The following is an 18,540-nucleotide window of genomic DNA, read 5'->3' on the forward strand; positions in this document are numbered from 1 at the left end:
GGAAATTTGTATATCATGTTGAAATACTCAGAAGATATTTTTTTTTTTTTTTAAATATTTTGCGTTTACCTATTTATTATTTTTTTTTTTAAATATTTTGCGTACCAGAAATCATTTTAAACGCATCAATTTACCGAGCTACCAAAATAATATAATGACTGGTCAGTGATACGACAATCACTCTGTAATAATTGTATTCAACGTCATTGTATATATACAAAAAAAAAACACATAATATTCTAATATAGGTGGGTACACCGCGGAGGCGTGATGGTTGTAAGGAGACGAAACTTCGCGATGAGGTGCCAAATCGGTCGGCTATAATTATTGTTATACGACTACGACGATACTCGTGAGTACATATATAATGCCGCCGCGTAAGAAATTTATATTATCGTACGGCAATTCCGGGAAAAAGTGGGCGTTTCCGGACGCGCACGTAAGAAAATCGGTCGGGCGCGTGCCGTCACCGGCAGAAGAATATTGTCGTCGTCGCCGCCGCCGCCGCACTGTATGTCACAGCAGGCCACGGCCGACGAGAACTTCCGCGGCGCCTCTGTCGATTGTCCTCGCACACACACCATACTGACGATTTCGCACACGTTTCTGTTAAATATTTTATTATATTATTATAATATTATGTATATTATATTATTATAATTTATAGTGTATTATATTAAATAATGATGTTATGATATAATAATATACGGTTATTTGAGATATTCGCGAGATGGTCACATAATATTATTATCCTAGATTTTATTACATGAATTACGCGACCTACCATTAAAAAATGACGTAATACTATATATTATTATTGTGTTCGAGCTACCCGCAAAAATGTTTATATTCTCGTATTTATCTATTTCAAATTTCTGTTATCATCGCGAGTTTAAGACGATGATATTATTATGATTCATGTGACTGTATACTCTTGCTCTGTGCAGACGAGAGGTTTTACCTCAGTCGTATACAGAGTGCAATGCTATAGATTTCGCTTGTGTATTAGTGTATTATTATCTATTATCTGCATGTGTATATCATTTAACTCTAAGTTGTAACGACATAAAACTATTATTATTCGTATTTTTCATTTAACGGCATACCTACGCGGCGGCGTCGACTCTATTGCACATAATATTATTATTATATTATTGGTCGGCTGCACGAGGACGTTGATTTTTTTTGATTCGCATGCGCCGCCATGTATACAAAATGGCATAATGTGAACATGATATTATTATATCGGTGTGATCCCGTGAGCCCGCGGAGAGCGGTAGAGCGTAAAAAAAATTTATTCTTTATAAAATGTATTATCATGATACGCTTTTGCACAACTGCGCCACCGCCTTTTATAATAATACAATACGCATTCATCGTGTAGCTTATATATGTATTTATAATACTATATAGCTATATATAAGTTAACCAGTATCATCCTTATTTATATTTTAACGGTAAATAAAAATTCCAGAATTCGGATTTTTAAAAGAAAGTTCTAAGAAAAACTAAAATAATAATTTGTAAAGCATTTGATTTGGTAGGAGTTTTTTTTTTTTAAGCATAATCAAATCCAGTAAAAATGGATGACAATTGGGTAATTTTTTGATTTTTAAAAATAATAATTGTTACTACGTTATTATATAAGAAAACCAAAAAATTACTACATTTTAACAATAAAGACTGTAGCCTTTTAAAAATAATTGACTAAAAGGTATATGAATGAATGTGGCTTTTTAGTTTTAATATTTGCGAAATTATTTAAGTTAGGTATTAAAATAGACTTGAAGACATTATACTATTATAGTAAGTATAAAAATGAAAATAAAAATTAATAAAAAAAACTATTACTTTGTGCATCATGGTACCTCGTATACCTAGGTCCTAAAAATTTTGATTTTTTTTCAACGATTTTTCGTAATTATTGTTACTTATCGTTTATCGCTATAGGTACCTAAAATTTTCCAGTTAACTCAATATTCTGTTAAGTGTTTACGTAAGTTTAATATAGAAGTGACAAGTGTTGTATACGACTGTCAACAAATTCTTTGTAATCCGCATTTTCACCTCAAAAATCAGGGATTTACTATGAAAAGAATAATTGCTGTGACTTTTCTTTATGGTATTGACCTATGTCCATATAGAACTTTGTCGAAGAGACGAGAGTGTGGGTCACGAATTACATACTTCAACACTTTCAGTAAAGTATTCTACTTGCGATTATGAAATTAAAATTTAAAATAATATGTGTCAGAATATCTCGTAACAATGAATTTTGGTTATAAATACATCAAAAACATAGGTACCTATATTATTATATCTATAAATTATAAATATTCATAAATAACACAAAAACCGACAAACAAACATACATAAATAACAGGGAAATTGACTCGGAAAATAGTATTGTACATAAGTGTTGCCAGTGTTACTAGATTTTAATAGATCACTCCGTGTAAGTGTATAACAGTATAATTGGTATTTATTTATTTATTCAAACGCTCAATAACAGTTTTAAATATAAGTAGGTATAATAACAAAGTGTATTCAAACAGAAAAAAATGTAATAAATAACAGAATAATACTAATGGATATAGGTAACAATAAAAATAATTCACGCATTAAATCTAATAATATAAGTAGGATAAATAGGAAAAAAAAGACTCAATAGAGTTAAAATGGAAGTTAATCAAATTTGGGTTTTATTAGCTAGACGCATGATTTAAAAAATCAAAAGAATTCAGACCATAATTAGTTTTGATTATTTTTGTATCTAAAAATAACTAAAAAACTTAGTTTTGTATTGAAGGACGTGAAAATTTAAACAATTTAGTAATTGTGAAAATTCAATGTATCTATTCGAATTGTCTCTAGATATTATGAATTGCATTGATATATTAAGTTGTATCTACTATAGATAATCTTTTCAATAAATATAAGCCGAAAAATTGGGTTCACGCTTTAATGGTTATAATTTATCATAGTATAAATAATTACCATCTAAAAAAAGTATCCACGCAGCCACATATGACATATGCAGGTATATTGTTTTTAAGCTGCTAAAATGTTTTATTTTTATATTCTCTTATTTATATTTCTAATTTCTGTTATCACCATACAGCCCTACAGTGTCCAGTTAAATAAATGGTTATGAAACCTTCTGTTTGAGAGAAGAAGTGATGAACCTCGGTGTTAAGCCTTTAAAAACAAAAATATTTACAACATAAAAATCAAATCTAAACTTTTATAATATTATGATAAATTTTATAACTTTTTATATGATAACAATACATTTTAACAAATCTTAAAAACAATAAAATTCAATGCACTCCAAATATATTTCTTCATCCGTCATACACCGTCGTATGACCGTATGCTAGCGACATTTTATCGGTTTATGGTTTATCCAATCTGATTTCTATAAGGTGATGATAGTTTCACTGATGACGAATTACGATAACATACATTGATTGTAAAATATATAGCTACGAGTAACTTAATATTATTTTTGCCTGTAAATTCTCATGTACATAATATTTTACTTGTTGTGCTAACGTGTGCGGATTGTATACGATAATAATCAAAAATCAAAAATAACATAAAATATTGAAAAAAAAAAATCATCGTAGGCCCTATTGTATGCGCTAATACGGCCCTGCGTGCCTGCGTATAATGTAACAATTACCTAACTCTAGCCAAACACAACTGTTATTATTATTGTTTGAAATCGGACGAATGACGATTACCAACGGGTCCCTCCCAGAAGGCATTAGGTGACACGATAATATTATTATGATATCATTGGACCGCGCGCGGCACCGAAGCTGTACCGCGGTACACGGACGACCGCGCAAAGTCCGTCCGCGGTACAACGCGGCGCGTCATCCCGCGCGTACACGGGACGGACACACACGCCCCCCCCCCCCGCGCCCGCGAGCGGCACACGCACACGCACTTGCGCCGACGACCGACCGACCGACCGACGAGTCCGCCGCCGGCAGCCGCGTCGTCGTGTGCCGCCGCCGCCGCCGCCGCGTATTATATATATTATTTTGAATAATAATATAACACTACGCACACGCCACGGCCACTCGCGCGTTCGTCGTTCGCGCCGACGACACGCGGTGATTTGATCGCCGCTGCTGCCGCCGCCTCAGCTGCCTCCGCTGCCTCCACTTCGCCAGTCAGACACGACACGCATATTCTGTTAAATATTAATAACATACAATGTCATAATAATTTTTAATAATGTTTCGGACATTTGCCCGTCGGTCGTAGTCGTGTTTTTGTCACACGTTTGTCATCGTCCATTCGTGAATAGGTTCGCGACGACGAAAAACGCGTTCACATATCACGATTATATTCAAATAACAACAGTAGGTTTTTCGACATCCGATCGGCCCTCCCCGGACCGTCAATCATCCGCATCCCCCCCCCCCCCCCAATCAGTACCCCCAAACTGCACCGCCGCCGTTACGTAGAATATTATAATAATACGTCTCGTTAAAATGTTGCACAGGTAAGTGGTGTCGCTTTTTACCGAATAAATATATTCTATTATTTATATGTGCATACAATATAATATCACCCATATTATGTATTATTATTATTATTATTATAATTGTTATCCACGACGAGTGAATACCTGCAGTGAATAGTGATGCATTATAATAATATTATTATGATTTAGGTGATGTATTTCGCGGGGGGACGAACGCGCGTTCGTCGTTGTTTTGTTTTTTGTTTTTTTCAACTTTCGACTTTCATATTTCGATTTATCACAATATGTACCTGTGTCAATGTCACATATTATTATTATAGGCACAATACCTACGTCGCTTTAGAAATTAACATATAACTTTATAGAAATATCTTTTATCTTACGCGAAATAAGACGTAGTCGTGTAACATAATATAATATGTACATATTACTATTATATTATCTTATTTTTATGTATTTTTTTTTTGCCCGAGTTACCGTAGAAAAGTAGTAAATTATTTTATGTATATATAATATAGTTCAACGGCTAGTAAATAGTTTCCGTTTGTAATATTTTAGTAAATTCTTACCAATTTCATAGTTGTTTAGTCTGTAAAGTATATAGACAGGTACTATATTATAATAGTTATATGATATGGCGTTGTAGTTATAATAATATAATGGTTAATAGTACTTAATACGTATTGTTACTACTACCTATAGTATATTGATCTCGTTATTTTAATAATTTAATTCAATGTCAGGTTTTCGAATGCAAAATATAAATTATGATTTTTTTTCTTATACCTATTCATCGATCAACGATTTACTGATAAAAAAAAGTAGTAACTTTGGAATTCTTGATTTTCAATGGTTGTTTATAATAGTATTTCATTATTTGATTAAGAGATTTTAATAATAATAATAAAAAAATAAATAAATATGTGTCAATAAACTTCCGACGTTTGAATATTTTAATAGACAGGTCTTTTAATATATATTTTTTATTTAAATGCTGTGCTAAGATAAAAATGAATTAATAATTGCTTATTTAACTTTAGTCATTTGATTGAATTTAACCAGGTTTCTATTTACATAATAGGTGCATGGAAAATAATCAATTTAACTAAATATATGGAAAACAATAACAGTGATAAATTAATAAGTAATACTAATAACGTTTACCAAACATACGTACAATGTACATATATACAAAAATACTGAACATACTAATTGTAATATGTACATGAAATGTATAAAAGTACTGACTACTAAAAAATTAAGTCACCAGAAATGAATCAATGCATACAATAATATTATGTGAGTGGTGTTTTGAATACGAATTCATAATATTCATTAAAACTGTATTTTTCATTAAACAAAAACATATTACCCCAGCTATTAGTAGTCTTCCAAATCACATTGTGTTTATAAGTTAACATCGATCAGGGATTATGTATATCAGGGGTTTTGTTTCAAATAATATGTAAATTACCTTCGTTAATCTTATCTTTAAATATTGATCAATAGAAATGATTATAATGTAGGTTGCTACAAAACTGGCAATAATGCGTTACACGCTTTAAATGATCGGTATAAAATCGGTATTAAACATGTTCAATATAATACACCCTTTTATGTTATTATTACATTGGCTATTAATTATATAATTAATATACTTGTTCATAGTCAATGACAATATATTATGTATCTTTTTAAATTTTTAGTGGTACCGTCTGTATATATTATAATATAAATAGTATAATATAAATTTATCCTATATTATATAATATTCTCCCGATCTCATATTCATATTATGGTATACTACCTTTTAATTTTAGAAGAACTCGTTGACGAGGTACATTCAGAGTACATACTAACTTGCTTTAAGTAATTGATATGTATATCTAAGAGGATATCTAACTATCCAAGTTACCTATATACGAAACTATAGGTACCAAAGTAAAACAACGTGATTGGTAATTTAGCTACCATAACCATATTATTGAAAAATGTAATTAAACTATATAATATTATGTGTAGGTTAGTGCATAGTTTTTTTACCAATATATAAAAGATTAGTGTGTCCGTGGGTTCGTTATTTTTATAAAAATAAAAAAAAATGTTATATAAGTGATTTAGAAAACAGATAAATGCACAGGACAAACAAATACAATATAATATTTCCTTAGAAAAACATTTACCTATTTAGGCGATACAGTTTGTCTATTTTCAGAAATATTTTTAATGAAAGTAATTCATGACATTTGATTTTTTTTTAATTGAACTTAAGAAAAAGTACCTATTTGATGTACAGAAAAACATAATCAACTGAATATATTTAAATTATAGTCTAAAACAACCGAGTAAAATAAATATTATGAGTATTAGGTATATTATTTAATAAAATGCTACTGTTTTTTATAACGACCTTATCATAATGTGTCTGTATGCACAGTCAAAGTGTGTGTCACATAATTTGACTATGCATACAGAAATCATTCTTATACCTAATATAAGATCGGTATGCAATTTTATCGACATAATAAACATTATATTATGTTATAACATAATTTGTTAAGTTTTTAGACATTTGCTGGACGAAGAACTTACATAGTTTTAAACCGCAGTGTGATTAAATATTTTAATTTACCTGTATTTCAGTATACTTTCTTGCACTGTTATATTTGTGTCACGATATTTCTTATTTTATTTAACACGATTAGAATCTTTAAACACGGCTTTTTTTAAATTGGACATTTTCCAATGACAACAAGTATTAATCGTGTAAAAAATCAACTATAATGTCTAACTGTCGGGTAAAAAAAGACACTAATTTTATAATACGTTGTATAAATACATATTATTTTACGTGATGCTATAATATTTAAATATATATACGGTCTTGTCAAAGATAATGATAAAATATTAAATAATGACAAAAATAAACAACCCCAGCCCCCCCAATCCCCCCCACCCACACACACAATCTTTATTATATTTTACTATTATTGTTTGAAATTGTTATAAAAATTATAATTAAATAACATAACAATAATAATAAAAGCGTGTTACTAAAAGGAATTACATTTTTTTCGATCATAAAATATACTGTTTATTCTGTATCATAACAAAACAAACTGAATCAATTTATTGTATTGTTTTCGAGTCACGTAATCTACAATGTTGAAATGTTGGAAAAGCATTTACCATGCCCGTTAGTGCACTCTTTGTTAAAAACTGTCAATAAGATCTAAAATAATATTATATTATTTCTGTGCCTTTGTGGACAAACAACTAATGACTTGAATGATCCCACAAAAAATGGCACCATATTTTTCTTTATTTTTTTTTTTTAAAAGGTATTTATAATACTCATCCCAATAAGCTAGCTTAACTTGTTTTACAATAAATATAAAATGTAGATGTATTTTTATTTATTCAAAATTATTTATAAAATAAGTGAAGTGCAAAGATATATTTAACTATTTATAAATGTATTGTGTCGTTGATTATATAGATACGAGATACCTATACTTATGTAGTTATAATTACCTACAATACCTATTAATTATTAATTAGGTATGAGGAAGTATTTTTTATTATGGGTTAATTCAATATTATAAGTAGGTATTGTATATATGTAACGATTCGATGTTTTATTTAATTATTTTCAATCATGAAAAATTATGATAAGGTCGTTATAAAAAACAGTAGCATTTTATTAAATAATATACCTAATACTCATAATATTTATTTTACTCGGTTGTTTTAGACTATAATTTAAATATATTCAGTTGATTATGTTTTTCTGTACATCAAATAGGTACTTTTTCTTAAGTTTAATTAAAGAGGATCAAATGTCATGAATTACTTTCATTAAAAATATTTCTGAAAATAGACAAACTGTATCGCCTAAATAGGTAAATGTTTTTCTAAGGAAATATTATATTGTATTTGTTTGTCCTGTGCATTTATCTGTTTTCTAAATCACTTATATAACATTTTTTTTTATTTTTATAAAAATAACGAACCCACGATAACTCAAATATTTGATGATTGGAATTTGTTTTATTCACCGCGATATAATACGAGGTATGAGTGGTTATACACTTATACACTTTTATTTGCCAATACAATTACTTTTTTAATCTGTATGGGTTTAGGACATATCATATTATATTTTCTATATATTTTAACACGATTTATGTAAGTTTTTTTAATCAGTTATGTTTACATTTCTTTACCATGTGCTATCTCTATGTGTAAATATAAACAAAATAGCAATAAATTATAATTCATGTTTACATTATATAGGTAGATATCAGATTTAATTCTCGAGAAACATTTATATTTTACACTTTTTAGTTGTAACTGATTAATCCCTTAAAGTAGTTGGTAGAGTACTTAAGAGGTTTTTTAATACGTGTAATTGTATGAAAAAAAAATCCTCTTGATATAAAAAAAGCTATTAAATATTTTATAGAAAAGTTTGAAAAACTTGAATTAGTTATTTAGTTATTGATACAATTTTTGCTAATATTCTTCTTTAAAGCATTCAATAATTACACTAATTTAGTTGACAAACAAATTACACTAATTGTAATAAGACTACTCATACCTAATAACTTGATCATATTTTTGACTATTGAATATAATATATTATAAATAAACATAATATTATGTCATTTATAATAGGTACACTTTTTTTTTTATCAAGATCTTATAGTAATACTCCATTTTTAATCATTTGTAAACTTTTAATTTAATTGCAGCTTTTAAATTATCCAATAAAATGTCAAATTGAAATATTAAAGAAATATTATCTAATCTTCTTTATTAGGTTATATGTTTAAAATCACCCAGATTAAAAAAACGCCCACGTAAAAAAATACAAACAATCTTCATAAATTAGTTCTTCGCGTTTTGTGACGCTTAAAGTTAAAATTACATTTTTCTATTATGTATATACTTATTAGTGAAGCGAGTTTGGAACGTTATACTAATACAGTAATACTATTATTCCAAAAGTTTAAAATAAGAAACAAAATAACAATCAATCCAGTTGTAAATAAGTAAAAAAAAACAATTGTTAAGAACCAGGAATTTGGGAGAATATAGTCTACGACCGTAGTTGCCTTTAAATAAAAAAAAGCTTGATTAACCCAAAACTGTCAATTTTTGTCAATGGTTGTTGTTAGAATATATAGGCACTTTTCAGCTTCTTCTTGTTGCTTTTTGTTATTTTATTGATAACAATAATCAAATTGACTCTTTGAAATTAAGTTTGTGCTTTCAACTTATTAAGTTTTTTGAGCTTCATAACTACTCTGTAATTATATAAATGACAATAATATATAAAATTATAAATTAATAAATGAAAAATGAAAAATCCTAAAGTAATTTATTATAAAGAAAAATAATTAAAACTTTATTTTAATCAAAAACACATTTTATTATTATTCTTATTTTTTACGGCCATTTTGGAGTAAAAATAAACTATACAATTGATATATAAATTACTTAGTAAATTAAACAAAATATAACTAAAATATGAAACATTATAGTTCGTAAGTAATTTATTTTTATTTTAATATTTAATTGTATTTAGTTGAATGTTAAAAATAATTAAGCCATAATAGTACTGTACAAATTTACAATAATATATTTTGAAAATCCGTATTAGTCATTAAACTGTGGTTTATTAATTATTATATATTATTTTATTTTATATTTATAAATATATTTATGTAGGTATATTATTAAAAATATACCTAATGACAATAATAATTAACAATTAGTCTTATGTTTCAGAAAAATTATTCACAATTTCTTACTAACATATTATGTAAGGTCACTGAAATATTAATACTAGGTATTAACACTAAATGAAAGAGTTATTTCAACGTTTTCTGGAGTTGATCTTTTTCAAAATAATGTAATAATAAGGATTACACATGGATGAATCATGTGTGCAGATACGACAATGCTTAAGTTATAATACAATTGACTGCCTCTTAATGAAACTTCCATGTATTTAAAAGCTTCCAGTTAATATGTATATTTTTACATGCATCTATATTTTTACAGTTTGTATTTAATAATTTTAATTACTTCTGAATTATATACTTTTAAATGAGAAATTTTGACTTTCATAAAATTCAAATTAGAAATTGTAATTAAAATGTTTTTGAAACACAGTGCCATTCAGCGTCCTATTAAGCTTTGAAAAATTATTTTATAGCAAGTTGTAGATAACATATTGTATATAAAATACATTTAAGTTAAAAGTTAAAACAAAACTTATAGATTTCTACTAAATAATTAAAACCCCTATATAATTTTAAAATACAATGTTTAATATAAAGTGTGCGTATTACCGATTGCGGTTAGTAACTTTTTTCGTCATTATTCTTATAATGAGTTATTTTTCATAGCCCATAGGTATACTAATATGATTTATATTTGGATATTTCCATTTGAATTTAAGCATCTTGGACACTGGACTTATTCTTGTTAATTTAGTATAAGTAGAATAATATGATCATAAAACATTTTTGATGATGAATATACGCGCAGGTGTAATTTTCTTCGTTCTGTGCCTAATTGCATTTATTATGATATTGAAACCGTTATACATTGTTGGTACGTAAGTGTGTAGTGTTTTGTAAGTTTAAAAATACGATATGTATATAAATGAAGTATATAATATATACCTACATAACTTGTTTTTGTTAAGGTTTATGGCTTTAATATATTTGATCACTTTTCTATAACATATTTCTTCTCAATTGGTTTTCTATAAAATGTCAAAATTACAAAATATTATCGATTGCGTTAATAGTTAATACTATCACTTTAAAGGGGCTTCAGCGTATTATGTTTTAAGGAGTAATATTTAGGCAATACACATGACATGAACATTTGGGCTTTCTTGTTTGCATAACTATAAAAACTACTAAAAGCGATGGAAAATTAAACATACTTCTTGAAGTTCGATTGAAATTTTGAAAAAAAAATGTTTGAATTTATAAGCTTCTAGACTATATACTCTTTAAGAATCACTTTTTTGATTTAAAATCAGATTTGACCTAAATAAATACAAAAGTAATTCAATTATTTCATTGGATTTTTGAAAAAATCCTAATTTAAAGGTCCTTTAAAATTGAAAATTAAAAATCTACTTCATAAAAAGCCTATAGATATTTTGTCAAAGTGTTCATACATGTATAAAACAAATTAAAATCAATAATTCCGAAGTATATGTAATTTACACCGCTTATTGGTTTAAAACATATGCAAAATACGTGTTCTGCGATCCCCTTAATAGTAATATAAGTATCGTTTCTTGTACTATACAATTATAATTAAATATCTTACATGGCTTACGTTTCCGACACATTAAATATATATTTTATGATAGTATTGTTTATATAATTCAAAATAATTTACACATCTAATTTTCTAATTGCACTTGCGTTTACTTGATTATATCGAAATATTAATCATGATAATGTGAGAGACACTTTTTCTTTTTCCACGACCTACTCAAAGTTTTATTAATATTTCTGAAACATTAAAAAAAAAAATTCAACAATTTATGTATCAAACAATATTAACTCTTAAGATCTATGTAGATATTCTTTTCCTGTAAGTACCTAAGTTTTTTTTTAGTGATGCACCTTTTACTGAGGCCTGTCGTCTTAAAATTACTTGAGTTAAGCTTTATAATGTTTTAGATGATCGTATTTTCACTCAACAGTCGAAACAGTAAAGCTGTAAAGCTATATATAAATATATAATATGTATATGAATACATATATTATATTTATTATACCGTCTATGTTGAAAAATAGTGATGTGATGATTTTTATATTGGTCTGATGTTGTGGACTATCTCACAGTATTGCCTCATTTCTCCAACTTGAATAAACAAAAATATATTGCAACGAAATTAATAAAACATTCAGGTATTCTGTTAGCTAAACACAGTCTACTTAATGGGCAAATACCTACATAAAAACCATTATTACAAATTGAATTAAATCAACGGCTGTAAGTCCTTTACTTTTCTTCGTTCATTTTTACGACGTTGAATAGAAAACGTTTAAACCGTTTAAGATGGTTTTAATTAAAACTGCATAACACAATAAATAAATTCAAAGAAATCAGTATATAAATAAATCAGTTGATGGGTTTACTAATAATATATTCTATATACTGAAACTAACATGATATACGATTTGCCGTGACGAAGAGGTAGACTCTAAATTCTTTTAGGAAAAATCTTGATTATTTTGTGGGGAATGTTGAAACATAGAAAATATTAAATACAATACATGGTTTTTCTATATGTGTATGAGTATTATAGTCCTTAATGGTAATATTTTCAACATTAAAACATAATTACCCCGATTACATGTATATTTATTAATTTATCTGAAATTCTTTTAGATTCTGAATAGACTGATGACTCTATTGGTTTTACGATTGTGTGGTTGTTTTTTTTTTGTGCGCCTGGAGACACTTTTATAGAAAAAATAAAATAAAACCGCTTCAATCTCCAACTTTAAGGCTGGTTTCTGACAGGCACAAGCTGTTGAATATAGTTAATACTTTGGGGTGTTAAAACTAAAAATTTCAAACTACTTTTCTTAATAATTGTTGACAAAATCGATTTTGTTATTTTGTTGTAATTTAAACACGAAAAGCCGTAAATACTTGAAATTCTCACCAAAACATTTTCTAGAGATAATATAATATTCAAAATATTTCGGTCCTTTCTAAGCTATTTATATAGACATGTTAAACTCTTTTAGTTTTTCATCTATAAATATTTATGAAAAGTGTTATACTTGGTCAAAAACTTGAAAATGAAATAAAAGGTTCCTCATAATTTGTTCTTCTAATAATTTAAAAAGATTGAAAATACAGCATATTAATTATTATATACACATGTTTATTGACATTTGAAGTTCTAATTTTCAAAGAAAAATAACGATTATGTTGTAATTATTCAAAACATTGTATTCGTATAGGGACTTGAAATTTTTCATCACTATACGTATAAAACTATTTACCATACGTTCATACACACTATGAAATTTTCAAAATATTTAGACAAACTGTAAACTATTTATACCACGAACCTTTTTACACCGTTCTACTGAACGTTTCAGGTATTGTCTTACAGTCAATATAAAATGTCAAAAATATATTTGTATATGATAATATAACATCAAAATAACTATTATATAATTTGTATAGGCGATGTTTTTGGCAAAAATAATTTTAACTTCCGTAAAATTATTATAAATATGATTTATAAAACACTATAAGAAATAGAGGCTGTTATGTCGTCTTCACTGAAAATCGTATTACGTACGCAATTATTTTTTATTGTATTGCAATATTAAGAGCATGCATTACAGTAACCTGCTAAATGACGAGGGTCACTCAAAATCTACTATACAGCAGAGCGATTATCCAGTTTTTAAAAAAAACATTTTTACATAATTAAAACCCTAGCTCTCAAAAGTTACTAGAACAATTTTTGTGTAAAATATTTTTCAGAAAAAGTAGAAAATTTAAAAATAAAATTAATATATAAAGTCCGAAGGTCCGAGGGTAATAGTATAACGCCAATGCTTAAATAATTGTACTTAGATGCTATAATATTTTCACCAACATTCGAGGCCCTTGGGATAAAAGTTATAATATAGTTTTTAGGTAATATCTATTATTAGCTTAAACTGAATTTTAACTTAAAAAATGTTAATTAATTTCTATCAATCTTAATTAATTGAGTTATAACTTTGTTGAAACAAAATTACTCTGAATAAATTTAAGTAATAAACGGTTCGTAAACATTTATTGAAGTAATACCTGCTGCGACTTGTCCATTGTCCTTTGTGATTATTCCTTATACTACGGTGTTTCTCGGGAAGTTAATTTGCTTTTATTTATACATTGTTCTATCTTTATGTATAAAAGTTTGATGCAAACTGACAATTAAACGTTGGTAGCTCGTAGGTTTTATTATACTATATTATTTTTGAATTTTTGGTAAACAAAGTTACGATCAGAATCATTTTGTGAATGCAAAAATTGTCGGATTCAAATTAAAAATATTAATACGCCATCCAGCATCGACGCGAATGATGACTTTTTTTTTGTAATTTAATTTAAAAAATAATCAATGTAGGATGTACTGTATGAAACCGCTTATACCGCACGAACACTCCCCCGAGACATTGTAAGTTTTCTATATAAATCCGTACAAATTATAATATTTAATTTGCGTTGAATTATATTGCTGCAGTATAAATGATTTGCAATATTATGTGTACGCATGTACCTACCTATACCCACCGTGTACACGATAACAGTATTATTATAGGTATATGATAATATCGTAATAATATGACGATGATACGAATTGTGTAGAAATTGTTGAAAACATACAATTTGGTATTATGTTCGCACGCGGTGCTGCAGCAATATCTCGGAGATACACTACAGCAGCTGGTATCTTGTCATAGCCGTGCGGAGTGGCGGCAAGGGCGATTATAATTTGTTATTAGGCAGTTATATGGGACCGGCCTTTCAATATTTTCCGAGGAATGGCCGTTGGCAGTTTTTAACCAAACTGGATAATATAATAACTGCTCTGGTAACGGTGGCGACAGTCGCGGCCGCGACCGCTATAAAATCATATGATATATAGCGCTCCGTCTGCTGGAATGTGCGGAAAAATCTTCGGAATCCGGCGATGGCGTTTTATTCGCATTGAGTATATTAAATTTCGGATGGTCGTATACAGCCCCAACGTGTTCGCCGCCCACACTGTGTCCATCGCATTTTATATACACGCAAGCGGCGCCGCGCCCCCGTCGAAAACTATATAATAAACGGTAAATTATTTACGTCAGTTCGATTTGTATCCGAAAATATATACATATACACACACATATATAATGATATATAATATATATACAAATAAATAGGTGGACGTTATACCTATTACCTATGTATATAATATATACAACGGCGGATGACAATAGTATTCCCGCGGGAAAAGCGCATTCGCACATCCCAGCGTTCATCAACAGTTCAATTTCCCTTTACTTATAATATCTGTCACTAGAAATCTGCGTCCGAAATTTGGCGGAATTCGTTTTACAAAGTTTCTGCCACCACACGAAACACATAATATGTTATAATATAGGTATATACAGAGTGATTCGCCGAGCATGCTCATCCCTCTTTTTCTTCTTATTCAATTGTCGCATTTGATCGAGATCCGACTTTTGGTGGAATGACAACTATACCGTTTTACACTGCGACTTGTTTACCAATTGGATAATTTTTCTGAAAATGTCGACGTATCAAAATCAAAATTCGAAAGAGTGGTTTTTGAGTTATTTGACTATGCGTATATTAAGGATACTAGATCAATGATAATGGGTTAGGAAGAAATAAGTGCTATGGTGGTTTGAACATTTTAGTATATAATAATATTAATCCATCGGTATTTATAACTTGTAAAAATGATCAAGACGTGTAATGACTACTAGATCCAATATTTTTGTAAAACCATTTTTAAGGTCTATTAACCTTAGTATAAACATTTTAATATCTGAGTAATTACTCGTTCAAATTTTAACATCAACATTTTCAAAAAAAATACGCACTAATAATAGTTCACAGCAAAAAGGGGTGGGGGGAGGGTCTAATTAGAAAAACAGAAGTTTGTGTCGCCACAGAAAACTTATTAAGTGTTCCAGAAAATCTCTCAAAAGTTTAACACTATCATCTTTAAGTATATTTAAAAATTAAATTATTAAAAGAAAAAATTCGGGTGAGCATGCTTGGTGATTCACTCTGTATATATTTCATGCGTACTGTGAACGTGTATAACCTTTATGAGGCACTAGGCACCAGTCATAATATTATATTAACCGTTTGTTCGTGATTTATTTTCCTGTATACTACATCGTCTATATCCACGCCAATAGGTATAGGTACAACGATTTTGGAGTAATAACAAATTGTCAACTCAAAAAATATCATATGAAAACATAGTAAAATATTATATGGAATTGAAACTCAGAAATGCCGTACGGGACCTATACAATTGTAACAGGACATTCAAGTACTTCCAGCGAGTCGTTATTATATATTATACAAAGCGTTCGGGGCCCTAACTAATTGCGATTCGCGTACGTTTGATAAGTATGAAAATGATGAGGCGCACAAATCGACATTTTCTTATTTGTGGTCAATATCTGAAACTTGCGTTAATTGTTTTAGTACAAAATGTGTGCACTATGTAGTTGTGTAAATTAGCCCGTGTGAATTCACCATATGCGCTTTCAGTTTTGATATATTACGGTTATCCAAACTTATCGTTTTGAACGCATATTATATAGGTACTATATTATGTTGTGTACGAATCCCGAAACTCGAATAATTTATTTTCAAATTATATTTTACAAAGTAGATTCAAAAGTAGTGAATATTTCCGTATTGTGGTATCTACGCCGCCGCTATGATCGATATGATAATATTATTTTAAAAATTAACGGAAAACAGGCTATCTAAAGAAAGAATAATTTTTAACGGTATAAGTTAGTTTTTTATACTTAAAGTGTTATATTTTGCAGACTATATACCGTTAAACTCGATTACTTAAGAATTTATTGTAATAATATAATATAACATATATATAGGTGTAGTGGTGTACACTGTGCATCTGAAAAACGTGTGCTTGTTAAACTTCTAACGCACATCATATACTTTTATACAATTTAACTATATCCATATTTAGGTATGTTTTTAAATTAATTATAAATGCTAAATAGTTAACCCACACAACTATTATATGCCTACCTGCTATAATAGCACATATCCTGTCGAACTCACTATTGTGGTTATAATAATATAAAGGGCATATTTAAATATTTCCCCATTTCCCCCCATTTCCCCGCTCACAATGATTAAAGAAAACGATAATGGCACAAAGCGGTTTAAGTTACAGTTAAGACTATATTATTAACGTTGAATATACGCTATACTATATATACATCTTACTGAAAGAGACACATATACATTTATCAAAAACTAACATCGCGGATGAAGTTATTATACAAAATTGAATTATTAAACATTTTAAACGAATATTGTATTCAGTACGGACGTTCGCGGAGTTCCTTAACCGAGTAATATCGTTAGGATCCGTGCAATCAAATATTTAAATCTGATTGGAAAAAATAATCGAGGCTAATCTAAAAAAATAAAAAAATAATAATTGTAAGACGAAAAACAATACAAAATACGTATAGTTTTAAAACTTATTCAGGTTACGTCTGAAGAATACATCAAAAAAATAAAATAAAATAACTAGAATCAAATCAATAAATGAGGTAGAAAGGCAGGGTGGAATTTCGGTACAAGAATTTTATCTTTTTTTTATATTTTATATATAATGAGATAGTAAAATATCAAATATTTATGTAATATATGCATCATACTAGGAAAAATCAAAAATATTATAAAAATTCAAAAGAAATGCCGAATATTTTTTTTTATATACTGCTGGATATTTTAATATTTTATGTTTAGATGGTTTTTTTATAGAACATACACCATACTTGGAAAAAATACAAATAATGCGCTTACTAGCAAAAGAAAATAAAGAATGAAGACAATTTTTAAAATTCCGTAGAAAAGAGGAAAAAATGAATTTTGATCATAGTGGGTCATCTATATTATAGTCTCTAGCATATACAACACTTATATCTAATACCTTGCTATTTAGTATTTGAAATAAACCAAAAATCGATTCAAGTAATAAAATATAAGACTACAAAACTGTTGCAAAATATATTGTTATATTTTCTTTTGTCTTAAGAAAAATATTAAACATAATCATACCATACGGAACTAGAAGCAAACAAATTCTGTCACATACCTACCTATATAGTACGAATTGAATGCCATACAGTATAATACCCGTTCTATCCGACATTATTTTTATTGTTATGGTTTCATAACAAAAG

General features: G+C 28.3%; 1 protein-coding gene across 1 annotated transcript in view; it reads left to right on the forward strand.

Annotated features, from left to right (window-relative positions):
* Nucleotides 1-3,999: 3,999 nt before the first annotated feature.
* LOC132947275 (FMRFamide receptor-like) overlaps nt 4,000-18,540 on the forward strand; it is a 91,740-nt gene continuing 77,199 nt past the window's right edge. Inside the window, exon 1 of the mRNA XM_061017535.1 lies at nt 4,000-4,519. The gene's annotated coding sequence lies outside the window, so the exon portion shown is untranslated. The remainder of the gene's footprint in view (nt 4,520-18,540) is intronic.

Source organism: Metopolophium dirhodum, chromosome 6 (genome assembly GCF_019925205.1).
Source record: "Metopolophium dirhodum isolate CAU chromosome 6, ASM1992520v1, whole genome shotgun sequence".
Taxonomy (NCBI): Eukaryota; Metazoa; Arthropoda; class Insecta; order Hemiptera; family Aphididae; genus Metopolophium; species Metopolophium dirhodum.